Here is a 16163-nt window from a genome sequence, read left to right as displayed (position 1 = left end):
TGCTTATTTTTGGCCACAGTCAAAAAGATTTATAACACAAGTTTTTGTCTTCAATACTCTCTTCACATGCCAAGAGTGCTTATCAAGAAATCTTATGGCATGTCCTTGTGATGTTTTATACATTCACCTTAGCAGACAGAAAAGTTGATCTTTTTTCTTTTATTCATTCATAGGATAGGGGCTTCACTGGCAAGGCCAGCATTTTTGCATACCAATTCCCCTATCCCTAATTGCCTTTGAGAAGGTGGTAGTGAGCCAACCTATTGAACCGCTGCAGTCCGTATGCTGAAGTTGCTCCAACAGTGCTGCTCGGGAGAAAGTTCCAGGAATTTGACTAGTGACGATGAAGGAACAGTGATATTTTTGCAAGCCATGATGGTGTGTGGCTTTAATTAGAGCAGAACTTGCAAGGAGTGGTGTGTCTGCTGTCCTTGTCTTCTAGGTCATAGAGATTGCAGTTTGAGAGGTGCTATCGAAGGAGCCTCAGTGAGTTACGGTAGTGCAGCTTGTAAATGATCCACTGCTGCCATGGTACACCAGTGTTGAAGGGGCTGAATATTTCAAGTGATGGATTGGGTTGCCAATCAAGCTGGCTGTTTTTGTCTTGGATGATGTTGAGCTTCATGAGTGTTGTCGGAGCTGCACTCATCCAGGCAAGTGCAGAGTATTCCATCACACTCCTGACTTGTACCTTGTAGATAGTGGACAGGCTTTGGGGAGTCAGCAAATGAGCTACTCACCACAGAATACCTGGCCTCAGAATTGCTCTTGTGAATGCAATATTTATATGACTGGTATAGTTAAGTTTGGACAATGGTCCAAAATTTTGCTGGTGGGGTTATTAAGTGATGGTAATGCTATTGTACGGTAAATAGAGATGGCTAGTGTCTTTCTTTTGTTGGGGATGGTCATTGTCTGACATTTGTGTGGCCCAAATGTTACTTGCCGCTTATCAGCCAAGCCTAAATGTTATCCAGGTCTTGCTGCTTGCAAGCACGGATCTGCTTTATCTGAGGAATTGCAAATGGAATTGAACATTTATGATGACCTTTGACTCTGATTCATCTTGTACAATCACAAGATCCTATAACAGTAAGAAATGGTTTAACTTACAATTACCACAGTATCCACGAGGGAAGGGATCCCTTTGAAATTAACTTTGTTGCGACCAACCAAGGAGGTTGAATAAAGAAGCGGAGCCAGTTCATCCCTCCTCACCCGGGAGCGTAACAAAATTGGGGCCTCGTTTGGGGAGTTAACAATTTGGGGGTATCTCGTCCAGGGTCATAACAAATGGGGGACCCCACCCAGGAACTGGTCGTAACAAATTGGGGGCTTGGTGCTGGAATAGTTCCTATAAACACAACAGAAGAATCAGAGTCAGGAAAGTAAATTGTTCCTTTGAAGCCAGTTCTTAAAGCTGCAAAAAAAGGTTTTCTTGAGTCTGTACTACTAAAGTGTAGAAATGTCCACATTTGATGCCTGTGCTTTTCTAGGAGGAGGAGAATTCACTTTTGATTAATAATTCCAACCCTTGAAGAGTTAAAAGAGCTAACTAGACACTTAGGACTAGCAGTTCCCTCAAATAAGATGAGAGGTGGAATAGTACAATGGGTGGCCGGAGCATTACGTCTTGAATGTTTGACAAGATTAGGCAAAGAAGTAGAATTGCTGAGAATGCAGCTAGAACAGGAACAAAGAGAATTCAAACCCCAAGCATTAGAATGAGAGGAGAAGAAAAGAGAGAGAGGAAAGGGAAGAAGAGGAAGCTTTCCAAAGAGAAAGAGGAAAAAAGGAAAGGGAAAGAGAGAGAAGGGAGGAGGAGAAGGAAGCCTTCCAAGGAGAATGGAAAGGGAAAGGGTGGAAGGTTTCCAAAAAAATATTGCATGAACTAGAAAGGGAGATAGAGGCTTCCATGGCATCCCGTAAAATAGTACTCACGAGCAGTCAGAAAAAAATCACTCGAGTCAAAAGATGCTGAAAGAGCTGGAGGAAGCCACCGGGATCTGTTGGAATATAGGGAATGGTTCAGAGGCCTCAATGGGGGAAATACAGCCTGTAATGGTTGGAGTAGTGAGGCAAGGGTTACTTGCAATCAAAAAGGCAGGGAACATGCAGCCAAAGTCTGCAGAAAGACAGATAGCTGGGGCCCAAAAGGAGGCAATAGAATCAGTGAGGGTTGGAGTAGTTAAGAAACTGCTTCTTGAATTTGAAAAGGCCAAGGTTAGGTCTGTAGAGTTAACAAAGATTCAGAAAAGGCCAATGGAATTTAAAACAGGCAAAGAGGATGACCTGGAGATGCAGTTAATCAATACATTTTTTGCAAGACTTAAACAGGGACCAGGGGTTTCCAAGACAAGTAAGGAGGCAGTGAGAGAGGTGCCATGCCCAATTGCAGAGCTACTGGAAGTTAAAAGGGCCAAGGATAGGCCTGCAAAAGTACGAAGAAACAAGATAGAACCTGAGCAAGTTAAAAGGATCAAAGCTAGACTTGGATAAAAGAGGTCCATGAAGGACTATAAGATTATAAAGGAGGATAGGAATAGACCGATGATCTGTTTGGCAAACAGCTTCATGGCAGATTTGAACGGCGATGAGGGGAGTTCACAAACAGGCTGATAGTGAGCAAGATGCGTCACGCAGTTGAAGAGCCACAAGGGAGTACAGCAGGTGCTGAATGTCCACATGGAGGCGGTAATGTTCCAGGAGTCGAGGAACAGATTAGGGGAAGGCAAATGCAAAAAGACAACAGAGGGTGCTAACGAACCAGTGTCCTGTTTGATTGATAGCTTCATGGCAGATTTAGATGGGGATAAGGGGAGTTCCTAAACAGAGAAATGAATAGTAAGGGAGCTGTCTCACACAGTCAAAGAGTCTCGTGGCAGAGCAGTAAAAGCTAGCCAGCCACATGTGAGCCAGGTTGTCCCAGAGGAAATGGGACCAAATAGAGACCAGTCACACCTAAAATAGCTACATTGGGGAAGTCATTACCCTGTGAGCAAACTCACACTTACCACCACCCAGAGGGCAGATTAAGTGTTCCACTTAACTCCCAGGCATCCAAAACGGGTGGCCAGTGCTCTGTTGTGGAGCCTGGCAGAAGGAAAAAGGCTGGAATGGGAGTGTCCAAGATTGGAGATGATGCAGCCAACGAGGGGCTAGCAAAATTCTTCTCCCTGGAGATAAATAACGACATAGTCCCCAGACCTGGCCAGCAAACTTAAAAGAAAGAAGTCTGTACACCTGGATGAGCAGGAGGCCTGGCTAGCCCACACCATTTTTCCAACTTTAGAGGAAGAACAGAGAGGGTCCCAAGTAGACATGCAGATGGTGAGGGGGTACCTCACCCACTTGATGAGCTGCAAGGCAATGCAGCAAGAGCTGAACCTCCACCTGAGGGCAGTTGTGTTCCCAAGCACATGGGACAGGTTCAGGGAGGTCCCCTCCTGAAACAAGAGAGGAAGAGAGAAGTGTCTACCTTAAAGTAGGCAAATCGTGTGGAAATCACAAGCAGAATAGCAGGGAAACCCAGGCAGTGGTTAGCCCTGGTAAACCAGATGAAACCAAACAAGCTTTAGACCTCAACCAGAATGGTGTTGATGAAAAACTCACAAAAAGTGAAGTAATGGATCAAGAATCCCTACAGGGGGTGGAAGTCACAGCATGACCCCCTAACCTCCTGACAATTAGACCTATAAAAGTGTCTGGGTTTGTGCCAGCAAATTCATGGGTTACAGAGGTAGGAAAAGAGTTAAACCTCATAAGAGCAGCTCAGCCCAACAGCTAAACAAATTTACATAGTAACAGCCTCTGTGAAAGACAGTTTGAGGCCAGCACCAGAGACTCACCCAATGAGTCCACAAGTTTTATTCTGTCTGAATTGGTTTAAGGACAACATATGCGAGATCTGCTGAAACTAATCAAGAAGAGGCGTTTAGAACAGAAGGAGGAAGCCTCCATGTTAAATTATGTAACTGTGTTCCGGGAGAGACTCATGAGAACCTGTGAGGTGGCCCAAGGACACTTAAAAAGCTCCCAGAGCAGTTTGCCTATTGTTAGCAATTTGGACGCTAACAGTCAGGTAAAACACCCAAACCCCATTGATACTTAACCCTGCATCACAGCAAGGGACTGACACAGGGTTATTGATGAGCGATGACTATAAGGTTAAGCGACTTTGAAACCTTGATACCAAGCTAACCTGTAAACGAATGTAACCTTGCTGGAAAGGTTAGAAACACGGAATGTAACATCATTCTGTTGGAGTTTGGTTCTCCAACCGTACCACCTAAAAATCATCCACATTGCTGGGAAATCAAATGTGATTGCAGATGCCCTGTGTAGAACCTAAAAGACCTAGTTAGAGCTAATATTGATCAAGGCTAGGAGAATGAATGTGTGTGAGGGTGTTTGTTTTTTTTTTAACCCCTTTGCAATGAAATGAGAATGAATCTCACTTCCCCAACACAACAAATGAAATGTCACGACAGTGAATTGCAGGCCCAAATTACTTACGGGAGTATTGAACATTTTCAGGAGGACATTCTTTTTATTAAAAAAAGGCATACAAGCAAATGCACTGCACAAATGATGACTGGGTAAAGTAACCTCCTTCTGAAAAATTTCTATGTGGATTATACTTGACCAACTAGTCCAGAGAGAACATGAAATCTCGTACCTAAAAAGGTGTCAATTTCAGACAGAGACACTTGAAAGGAAGAGATGAAATGCAACAGACTGAACTTTAACCTCCTGTGGAAGCAGAGACAATGAGGCCTGATAGCCACGTCTCAGCAAAATATCCAAAACCATCTCCTGCTGAGTTATATCTCAGAATGTGGAAATTATCTGAGTTGAAGGAAAACAGACTCTGGGCGAAAGACATGTTTGTTTTTTTCCCTTCCAGAAAAACATAATGAAATGTGTTAAAAAGCTAGCTGCAGATCTGATCTGCATGTTCTAGTTCTGGTGTGCTAATGAGAGTCACAGCAGAAGATCGTTGAGGCACCCTTTTGTAGCTTGAATGCAAAGGGTCTCCTCTCTCTGTTGCTGGAGGCAAGTCCGCAAAGCCACAATCAAAAAAGGAAATAGGACAGCTTCTTCAACTAACCTGCAGAACCAAGTTGTTCCAAAGCAACTGCTAAACTGCCAAAGTCAGATCTACTGGAATTACCTAACTTAATAGCTGCAACGTTTCACTATCTATGCCTCATGGACAAGCCAAAGACTGATTCATATATTTTTGTTAAATTTTTATTTGGACTCAACTTCTCATTTCTGATCTATGTGTATGTGTGTTGGATTTTTAGTGACTAATAAACTTATTCTTTCTTTAACTCAAGAAAGCCTGGTTGAATTGGCTCCTTCTAAAACATAAATCCATTTGGACTGGGAAAAGATATCCACAGGGAAAGGGATTCCTTTTAAATTAACCTTGTTGCAACCAACCAAGGGGGTTGAATAAAGAAGGGGAGCCAGCTCATTCCTTCTCACCTGGGAACATAACAAAATTGGAATCCCATTCAGGAAGTTAACAATTTGGGGGCATCTTTTCTGGGATCATGACAAATTGGGACGCCTCACCCGGGGACCAGTCGTAATGAAAAATTTAAGTAAAAGTTTAGGGGGAGATGGTGGTTTGGTGGGAATGTTTCTTTTTCATTTATTCATGGGATGTTGACTTCGCTGGCTGGGCCCACATATATTGCCCATCCCTAGTTGCCCTTGAGAAGGTGGTGGTTAGCTGCTGCCTTGAACCACAGCAGTCAGTGGACTAGTAATCCAGAAGCCAGTCTAATGCTCTGGTGACATGGATCCAAATCCCATCACGGCAGCTGGTGGAACTTAAATTCAATTAATAAGTCTGGAATTAAAAGCTAGTCTTACTGACTAGCTTTCAATTCCAGATTTATTAAAGAAATTATCATCAATTGTTGTAAAAACCTATCTCGTTCACTAATGTCATTTAGGGAAAGAAATCTCCCATCTTTGCCGAGCCTGGCCTATATGTGACTGCAGATCCACAGAAATATGGTTGAGTCTTAACTGTCCTCTGAAATGATCTAGCAAGTTACTCGGTTCAAAGGCAATTACAGAATAGTAGCAAATGCTGCCCTTACCAGTGACGCCCACATCCCAAGAAAGAATAAGGAAAGAAAAAGTTTTTAAAAAGTGAAATCTTGTTGGCAATTTCGTTGTTTAGGTGATTGTTCAGTAAATTTGGTTATTTTGGTTTATGGATCCTAATGGGAGCCGTAACACACTGTGCAATTATCAGCAAACATCGCCACTTCTGACCTTCTGATAGTGAGAAGGTCATTCACTTAGCAGCTAAAGATGGCTGCCCCTAGGATACCGCCCTGAGGAACACCTGGGGCTGAGATGACTGGTGTCTAACAGCCACAACCATCTTCCATTGTGCTAAGTGTGACTGCAGCCAGTGGAGGATTTTCCCCGATGCCCATTGACAACAATTTTACTCGGATTCCTTGGTGTTACAATTGGCCAAATACTGCCTTAATGTCAAAGGCTGTCGCTCTCGCTTCAGCCCGGAATTCAACCCTTTTGTTCATGTTTATTCCAAGACTGTAGTAAGATTTGGAGCCAAGTTATCCTGGTGGAACCCAAACTGAGCATCAGTGAGTGGGTTGTTGGTCACTCTTGCTGTCAATAGTCTCTTGGCAGCGCTATTGATGACATCTTCCATCACTTTGCTGATAATTGAGAGTAAGCTGATGGGGCGGCTGTTTTACCAGATCGGATTTATCTTGCTTTTTGTGAACAAGTCATACCTGGGCAAATTTGCACTTTGTCAGGTAGATGCCAGTTTTGTAGCTGTACTGGAACAGCTTGGCTAGAGGCATAACTAATTCTGGAACACAAGTCTTCAGCACCACAGCCATGATGTTGATAGGGCCCATAGCCTTTGTTATGTCCAAATTGCTTAGCAGTTTCTTGATGATATGTGCAGTTCATCAAATTGGCTGACAACTGCCTTCTATGATGCTGGCGACTTCAGGAGGAGGCCAAGATGGATCATCTACTCAACAAGCCTGGCTGAAGATTGATGCAAGTACATCAGCCTTGTTTTTTGCACTGATGTACTGCGTTCTTCCATCATTGGGGAGGGCAATGTTCTCAGAGCCTCTTCCTATTAGTTGTTTAGTTGTCCACAACTGGATGCGGCAGACTGCTTTGGTGCACCCAAATGTATGATACATGATGTCAGTGCACAAGGGCAAAGCTCTGGACGAGTTGTAATGACTTAACTTTTCCCTTATATTTCTGTGTTGCACTTTTTTCCCAAAATTCTAGATCCGGAAATCCCACAGGGTTCTCCCAAACTCCCAACATTGTTCATTTAAAAATAATCGTTAATCTTGAGGAAAAACACTTTAAATAACTGAAATGCTCCATATGCACCATCTTTGTCTGGAGATTTAAATGATATTACTTTTGGTTTTGCCTTGTTCCCTCCCCCTTCCTCGCACGTGCTCTTGGCTACACATCAGTGTCTTTAGCTTTAAGAGTGGTCTGTTCTGCAGTTTTGCTCCTCTTATTCAGCTAAGAAAACGTGTAAGTGCTGTGAGTTGACATGCTGTGTTCACTCATTCACCCACTCCTAGAGGTTCTCCACTGACAGGTGACACCTTGCCTAGCAGCTCATTGATAAACTTCATTAGATAATCTTTATATGCTCACGTTAGCTGAGTAGCTGTATAGAGGCTATAATTTTAATTTTATAGTTTGCTTTAGAAACTTTGATTAGCAGGGTGAAATGGATCAAAATCTTTCAGATAAAGAAACAAGAGATTCCATAAAAATTAGAACTAATAATTGAGTTTCTTCTAAAACTTTTCTCAGTCAACCTACTTTTTCAGTACAGTCCTCCAGGCTGAGTATGCTTCGTGCAATTACAATTTACTTTTACACTAAACTCAAGTAAAAGAATGGGTGGAATTGTCCCAGATCCGCACTAAGTGTGGTAGCTATCGGGTAAAACAACATTTTACCTGCCTGCCATAATGGCGGCTTCTCATGACGTATCATCCAAAATCCATTGTATTAATTATGCATTCCCAGGAAACTTGCTGTTTCCATGGTGGGGCGGGCTCCATTTCACCTGCCACAAGGTCATCTTGCCACTTCAACATGCTGGACGCCACATTTAAAGTACAGCCACACACACACATCTCTCAGCACTCCCAACCCAGGACTGCTTCAAATAAGACATAGCCCCGAAAAGTAAGACAACTGCAGCCCCCAAGTTTGGTGATGCGTCCCTGGAGCATCTTTTGGATGATGTGGAGGCCTGCCATGCTGTACTCTACCCCAGCTCTGGCCACAGGTGGGGCAGCAACATTACCACTCCGCCCTGGTAGGCAATGGCAGTGGTGATCAGTGCCAGTGCTGCACAGAAGAGGTTGGCTAACCAAAACAGTTAGAGGCTGAATGATCTCATCCGTGACTCCAGGGTAAGGCAACTATCACATCACACTAAACTCACACACTCAAGCACATCACACATTCACTGGCATCTCACTCATTGCTGGGTGGGGGACTTCAATGTCCATCACCAAGAGTGGCTCAGCAGCACCACTACTGACTGAGCTGGCTGAGTCCTAAAGGACATAGATGCTAGATTGGGTCTACAGCAGATGGTGAGAGAACCAACAGGAAGGAAAAGCATAGTTGGCCTCATCCTCACCAACCTGCCTCCCGCAGATGCATCTTTCCATGACATTATCCATAGGAATGACCACCACACAGTAGTTGTGGAGACGAAGTTCTGTCTCCACATTGAGGATACCTGCCATCGTGTAGAGTTTGACACTACCACCGTGCTAAATGGGATAGATTTCGAACAGATCTAGCAATTTAAGACTGAGCATCCTCGAGGCACTAGGGTCATCAACAACAGCAGAATTGTACTCAAACACAATCTGAAAACTCGTGACTCAACATATCCCCCACTCTACCATTACCAGCAAGCTAGAGGATCAACCTTGGTTTGATGAAGAGTACAGGAGGGCATGCCAGGAGCAGCACCTAGCATACATAAGGATGAGGTGTCAACCTGGTGAAGCTATAACACAGAACTACTTGCATGCCAAACAGCATAAGCAGCAAATGATAAACAGAGCTAAGTGATCCCGAAACCAATGGATCAGATCTAAGCTCTGCAGTCCTGCCACATCCAGTTGCGAATGGTGGTGGACAATTAAACAACTCACTGGAAGAGGAGGCTCCGAGAATATCCTCATCCTCAATCATGAGGGAGCCCAGCACATCAGTGCAAAATATAAGGCTGAAGCGTTTGCTACAGTCTTCAGCCGAAAGTGCCGATTGCGTGATCCATCCTGGCCTCCTCCAAAGGTCCCCAGCATCACAAATGCCAGTCTTCAGCCAATTTGATTCACTCCATATGATAGCAAGAAATGGCTGAAGGCATTGGATACCACAACGTCTATAGGCTCTGACAATATTCTGGCAATAGGACTGAAGACTTGTGCTCCAGAACTTGCCATGTCCCAAGCCAAGTTGTTCCAGTACAGCTACCACACAGGCATCTACTTGGCAATGTGGAAAATAGCCCAGGTATGCCCTGCACATAAAAAGTAGGACAAACCTAACCCAGCCAATTACCACCCCACCAGCCTACTCTCGATCATCAGTAAAATGGGGGAAGGGGTTATCAACGGTGCTATCAAGCGACACTTACTTAACAATAACCTGCTCACTTATGCCCAGTTTGGGTTCCGCCAGGGCCACTCAGCTCTTGACCACATTACAGCCTTGGTTCAAACATGGACAAAAGAGCTAAACTCCCGACGTGAGGTGAGAGTGTCTGCCCTTGACATCAAGGCTGCATTTGACCAAGTGTGGCATCAAGGAGCCCTAGCAAAACTGGAGTTCATGGGAATCAGGGGGAAAACTCTCCACTGGTTGGAGTCATACCTGACACAAAGGAAGATGGTTGTGGTTGTTGGAGGTCAGTCATCTCAGCTCCAGGACATCACTGCAGGAGTTCCTCAGGGTAGTGTCCTCAGCCCAACCATCTTCAGCTGCTTCATCAATGACCTTCCTTCCATCATAAGGTCAGAAGTGGGGATGTTTGCTGATGATTGCACAGTGTTCAACATCATTAGTGACTCCTCAGATACTGAAGCAGTCGATGTCCAAATGCAGCAACACCTGGACAAATATCCAGGTTTGGGCTGACAAGTGGCAGGTAACACTCGTGCCACACAAGTGCCAGGCAATGACCATCTCCACAAACGAGAATCTAACCATCGCCTCTTGATGTTCAATGGCATTATCATCACTGAATCTCCCACTATCAACATTCTAGGGGTTACCATTGACCAGAAACTGAACTGGACTAGCTATATAAATACTGTGGCTACAACAGCAGGTTGGAGGGTAGGAATCGACTAACCCACCTCCTGACTCCCCAAAGCCCGTCTACTATCTACAAGTCAGGAGCGTGATGGAATGTTCTCCACTTGCCTGAATGAGTGCAGCTCCCACAACACTCAAGAAGCTTTGACACCATCCAGGACAAAGCTGCGCTTAATTAGCACCACATCCACAAACATTCACTTCCTCCACCACCAACGCACAGTAGCAGCAGTGTGTACCAACTACAAGATGCACTGCAGGAATTCACCAAGGCTCCTTAGACTGCACCTTCCAAGCCCACAACCACTACCATCTACAAGGGCAAGGGCAGCAGGTAGATGGGAACACCACCACCTGGAAGTTCCCCTACAAATCATTCACCATCTTGGCTTGGAAATATATCACTGTTCCTTCACTGTCGCTGCATCAAAATCATGGAACTCCCTCCCTAACAGCACTGTGGGCATACCTACACCACATGGACTGCAGCGGTTCAAGAAGGCAGCTCACCACCCCTTCTCGAGGAAAACTAGGGATGGGCGATAAATGCTGGCCCAGCCAGCGAAGCCCACATCCCATCAATGAGTTAACGAAAGGGTTTGGAATGAAGCGTGGCCTGTAGACAAGAAATCAGTCCTGTACCGTTGTAACTTTCTAAAATATTTTGTTAAATATAGTTTTTTATTTATAACATTTCTTGCCCTGACTGTAGAACAAATTCTGTCCTGTATGATGGATTATTTTGGTGAGTAGAGACGTTGAAATTTTATAGCAAATTGCTACAGGGCAAACTGACAAGCAGATGCTAGGCGTCCGCCGTTGCCTTTCTGTAATCAGTACTCAAGCTAAGATATCTTCCAGGGTGGACTTACGCATAACTTTTACTACATTCCATCGAGGTTAGCCCCAAGCTTTCAGTTGTTCTTTGCTTTTAAGTGCCTTTTACTTTTTAGTTTTTAAAAATACTCAGTAATAGAACAATTATGCTGAACAATTTAAACTTACCAGTAAAGTACCCTTTAGATTTTTAATTGATTCAGACAACCAGTCTTAGAATGTTTATGTTGAATCTGAATTTCTCCCTTGATTTGGTTTAGAAAGGTTTTTTGTGTAAAATGATACATGCTAGAGTACAACTTGAAAAGCCACAAAACAATAAACATTTGACAGTATTTGAAACTGTTAACAGATTGTTGTACAGATACTGGCAGAACTAAAAAAAAAGTTAAGTGGGTTAGAGACAATTAGGATAAAAGTTGAGCAGATAGTATTACTGTTATTACGATTAGTACAGTAGACAACTTGAGATGAATATATGAGATTGCCAAAAATAAATGAACATGTGTAAATGTAGTACATAGAACAACAATGTTTCATCAAAGGGCATTTTGTTCATTGCTCTAACCTGTGTCAGAAATAGCATGTTTGAACAAGATGATAAGGAAGGATTTTACAGGTAACAACATTATAAGTCCTTAAGTATGTAATAAAATCTCCAGCCCTATTCAGGTATGTAACTCAGGTATGTTGTGGAGTACAAACTTTAGCTCAATATTTGCAGTGAAAATTTCAGTATATTTGATGATTGTAAGTTAAAGTCACTGTAATAATTTAAAAGATATTTCCATGGTATGGAGATTCAGCACTTTTTTTATAATAGGGTAGAATTTAACAGGGAGCGAGTGGGTCATATGGGCGGGTGCAGGCATAACATCTGCTCCCAACCGGTCCCAACTTTCCACTTCAATCACAAGCTGGCTGGCCAATTAATGGCCGGCCAGTGGCAGTCATAACAGCAGAAAGGCCCAGAGCAGACTTGGAGGCATCGACAAGGGTGGGCTGAAACGTGGAAGACACAGCCAGCGAAATGTTTAAGGAAAACCAGAAACAATCCTAAAACCTCTCACTCTCGCAGCTTGGCTCCTGTTGTCAGTAGTGAAGCTTATGAACGTTTCCACTCTCCTGACCAATGCATCCATCACATCATTAATAGAGTGGTGGGCTGAAGATTCTGAAACACCACAATGATATGATCCTGAGGCATAGAAGTTTTAGGGCCATTGGGCCACCATTACCTTCAGCGTCATAGGCATTGGATGGCCACCTGCACAGCTAGAACTGGTCTCCTGAGCAATCATGTCGCAGGTGGATATCATCACCTCCCTGGACAGACTCAGCCTTCTGCAATACTGGCGATCAGTCATTTGAAAGGAATTGGAGTGCTGCCTGTACACCCTTCTCTCAGACTAGTGTCCCGTCGTTGGGTGTGCTTGCTCATGCTCCCATCGCTCGCTCTTTGGCCTTCCAACGTCACCATGATGCTCATGTTCCTAGCAACTTGGTTGTTGCTGCTCCTGACAAGTCATTCTCCTCTTCCCTCCTCTTCCTTCCTTCTCCTCACCGGAGGAGCCGCCACCGGAGTGCATAACTCCCATGGCAACTTTGACTTCTGTTGCTGCAGAATGCCCTGTAATCACTCCTACTTGGTTCAAGCCCCTCTTCCCAGTGAGTCTCTCTCAGATGTCCCATTCATTGGCTCAACAGCAAACCCGGCCACAAAGTAATCACAGGGCAACTTCACTGCCCTCTCCTGCAGACTCCGTTGCAGCCTCCTACTCCTCAATTTTCTCCTCTTGTGCTGCCTTTTATCTCACCCTGGAGCTCTATGGAGTTCCCTGCCGCAATTGCTGCCCACCCGTGCAGCCAGTACAATCTCTGTTAAATAGCATGGGCTGCCTAAGATATCAATGAATTGGCAATTTAATTGCCTCAACTACTGAATGATTGGCCTTAAATGGAAGGCAGGTGGGCTTCCGGCTTTTTGGCTGCTCTTCTTCCTTAATATTAATAATGACACTGGGGACCTGATCCAACATCATCATGCAAATTTTATGTTGGATCAGGAGGTCTGTCTCCCCTTCCATATAATGGGTTGAGTTTCCACTATTCGCCAGATATCAATCAATCCAGTGCAAAAGATTGAATAATTTCAAACACTATTTATATCCAGTACAAATTGAGTATCCATGATCTTTTAAGCTGATTTAGAAAGCATTATGCTGGAACTGGCCCTGCCCAGAAAACTGGCCACGGGCCCCAGATGGAATGAATCACCATGGCAGTTTTCCACTAATTGCATCCATTTGCGGCCCTTTGAAGAGGCTCTTAAAATGAAGCTTTTTTAGGTGCAAGGCACTAATATGCACCTGTTAAAAGTTTTAAAATATTAAGGATCTAATTTACTAAGAAACTGACTAGTTTACACCAATGTAATTAGCAAATCATTCTGTACAGTCTCTTTAAAGTCATTTTCAATTATTTAAAATCAGGCTATTTACAGTTGATGGGCTAAACACTTTCATTAAAAACTCTAATTTGTTGTGATAAACCAGTTTTCAGTTGTAATAAGACTGCATCAAGTTACCACTTTTAAATAGTTCAAGGAATGTTTTTAATGCAAATTACATTCTAAAACACTGCTCAATTGTGCTGTTTCACAGAAGATTTTATGACTGTGATTATGCAAATTAATTTGAACAGAAACTTGAACCATAACTTTACTTTGGGAAAATAGCAAAATTTTAGTTGGAATTTGCACCTGGATTGCCAATGGCACCCAAAGGGAAATCGTTACCCCAAGATATATAGCTGCCTCTATTCTTCCTTTATGAAAAATATTTACATTTTATTGCAGATAAATGGTGTTATTGGAAGCTACAAGTACCATGATTGCCTATTTACAGATTTTACTAAATGAATTAATTAGTGGTGATAGAGTTAAGTCCAATTTCAATATTCACAAATTCCACCCTGCCATTGCAGACAACTGCTGGCAGAAAAGTAGAAAAAAAGAGGCACTGCTGTGCACATTCTGGATGTGCCATCTGGAAGCAGGTTCTAGAGGCAACAGGAGCATATTTCAGACCTGGGTCTTGGCCAACTTTGGTTGCTGCCAGTAGAATAAGGAGTCTCGCAGCTTGCAAGCTTGAATATGTCATGAAGCTATTAATGTATATAATATTATTGGAAAATATTTTTCTTTTAAAATAGAGGTTTAGTCTGTGGGTGTGTCTTAATTGGATTAAAGCCAGCTAGTCTGGGTGCTTTGATGTGTACTTGTGTTGATACGTAAGAGAGTGCATTTGCATTTTTTTTTTGAATAGAGCATTCAAGAAGTGGGGTGAAAACTGACACCTATCTAGCAGATACCGAGCAACATGTTTATATTACTAATAAAATTGGTACTATGAAAGGGGTTTTATTGTTGGAGAGGTTTAGTTCAGAGGTTGGTGATACAATGAAAATTTACATTCAATGGGCTGTGCTAGGTATAACTTTAGCAGTGTTGTGTGTGTACAGCAGAGGCAATGTGACATCAAAAGCAGTTGTATGCTTCTAACTGTCTCCACAGGAACTGAAGTGCAAAGAAACTCATTTTGAATTTGTAAGGTGAAAATACTTTGTCTGGTGTCTGGCTAAGTCCATGACTTGCTGTTGCCTTAATGGGAATTTGTTAAAAGTTATGATAGTAGTAATTTGTAGCCATGTGGATATATTTAACTGGTGTAAATTAATAAAATGTTTCATTTAGCTTAATATAAAACCTCTCGAGAACTGGTGGTCTGATTCCTGAATTTAGAGTTGCATCTCAAACATAATCACTTAAAATTATAAGTTATGATAGTTGTTTAAAGTGTCCCTCTGGGATTTTTAAAAAATAACTCAGTTTTACCAACTGCTCGGTCATAACAGATAGTTCTGGCTTTTAGCAACAGGAAGGTGTGTAGTGCAATAACCATTCTAACAAATCAGGCCAGAGGTCCCATGGAACAGTTGCCAGTCTGAAAAATAATATATATGTTACAGCTGGGACTTAGGGATGCACCAGGAGATTAGGCATCCCTTTCTGGCCCACTTTACCCAACCTGTTATCTACACACCTTCATGCTTCAGTTCTCATAGCTAAAGGAAATAAGACAAATAAAAAGGTCTCATCACCCCACCACTCAGATATATGCCCACAAAAGCATTCACTACTCAAATCCCATCTATACCTGTGTTTAACTGTGTTAATGGGCATCCTGATACAACTTTTCTGCTCAAGTGAAGTCTCCTATTGAGAGGAGATCTTAACCCTATTGATGCCTAGTGCTACCTAAATGAATAGAATGATGTAAAGTCCCAATTTAATTGAAGGCTGTAACTGGGTGGGGGCGGCGGGGTGGGGGGGGGGGGGGGGGGGGGGGGGGCGGTGGGAGGTGGGGGTGTGGGGGGGGCGGTGGGGGTGGGGGGTGCTATGACAGATGGCAAACTGTCCTCACCTCAGGAGCATGAGGTCCAGGTTGGAAGCAGCAGGTGGCTGAGGATAGGAGCGAAATGGTCCCTGATACTCAGATGAGCCATGGCCCAAACTTTCCCCCTAGGGCCGAGAAGAGCACTCTGGCCCTCCTGGTCCCATAAAGGAAGCAAAATTTAATGAAACTTGTCAGGTTGGACATGTTCCGACCCTATTCTTCTTGCTTGGCTCACACATTTAACGAACCACCATGTTGTTTCCAGTGTGTGTCATTCCCACCTGCTCAGAAGATCAGGTTAAAATGGGGAACTGTGAGGAATGAGCAGAATCTTTATGGGTAAGTCTCCAAGATGATTTTAACTACCTACTCAATTCCCATCTGTTGAGCAATTAAGTTCCTATCTGAAGATTCTCAATACATATAACTTCAGGTCTAATATAAATTCTAATGTGTCATGACTTAAGA

General features: G+C 43.3%; 1 protein-coding gene across 1 annotated transcript in view; it reads left to right on the top strand.

Moving 5' to 3' along the window:
• The window catches only part of LOC121276736 (A disintegrin and metalloproteinase with thrombospondin motifs 19-like), a 548651-nt gene that overhangs the window by 325385 nt on the left and 207103 nt on the right, over window positions 1-16163 (top strand). The gene's annotated exons all lie outside the window — the stretch shown is intronic.

Source organism: Carcharodon carcharias, chromosome 4, assembly GCF_017639515.1.
Source record: "Carcharodon carcharias isolate sCarCar2 chromosome 4, sCarCar2.pri, whole genome shotgun sequence".
Lineage (NCBI taxonomy): Eukaryota > Metazoa > Chordata > Chondrichthyes > Lamniformes > Lamnidae > Carcharodon > Carcharodon carcharias.
The sequence above is the reverse complement of the archived record's forward strand: the minus strand, read 5'-3'. Positions and strand labels throughout refer to the sequence as shown.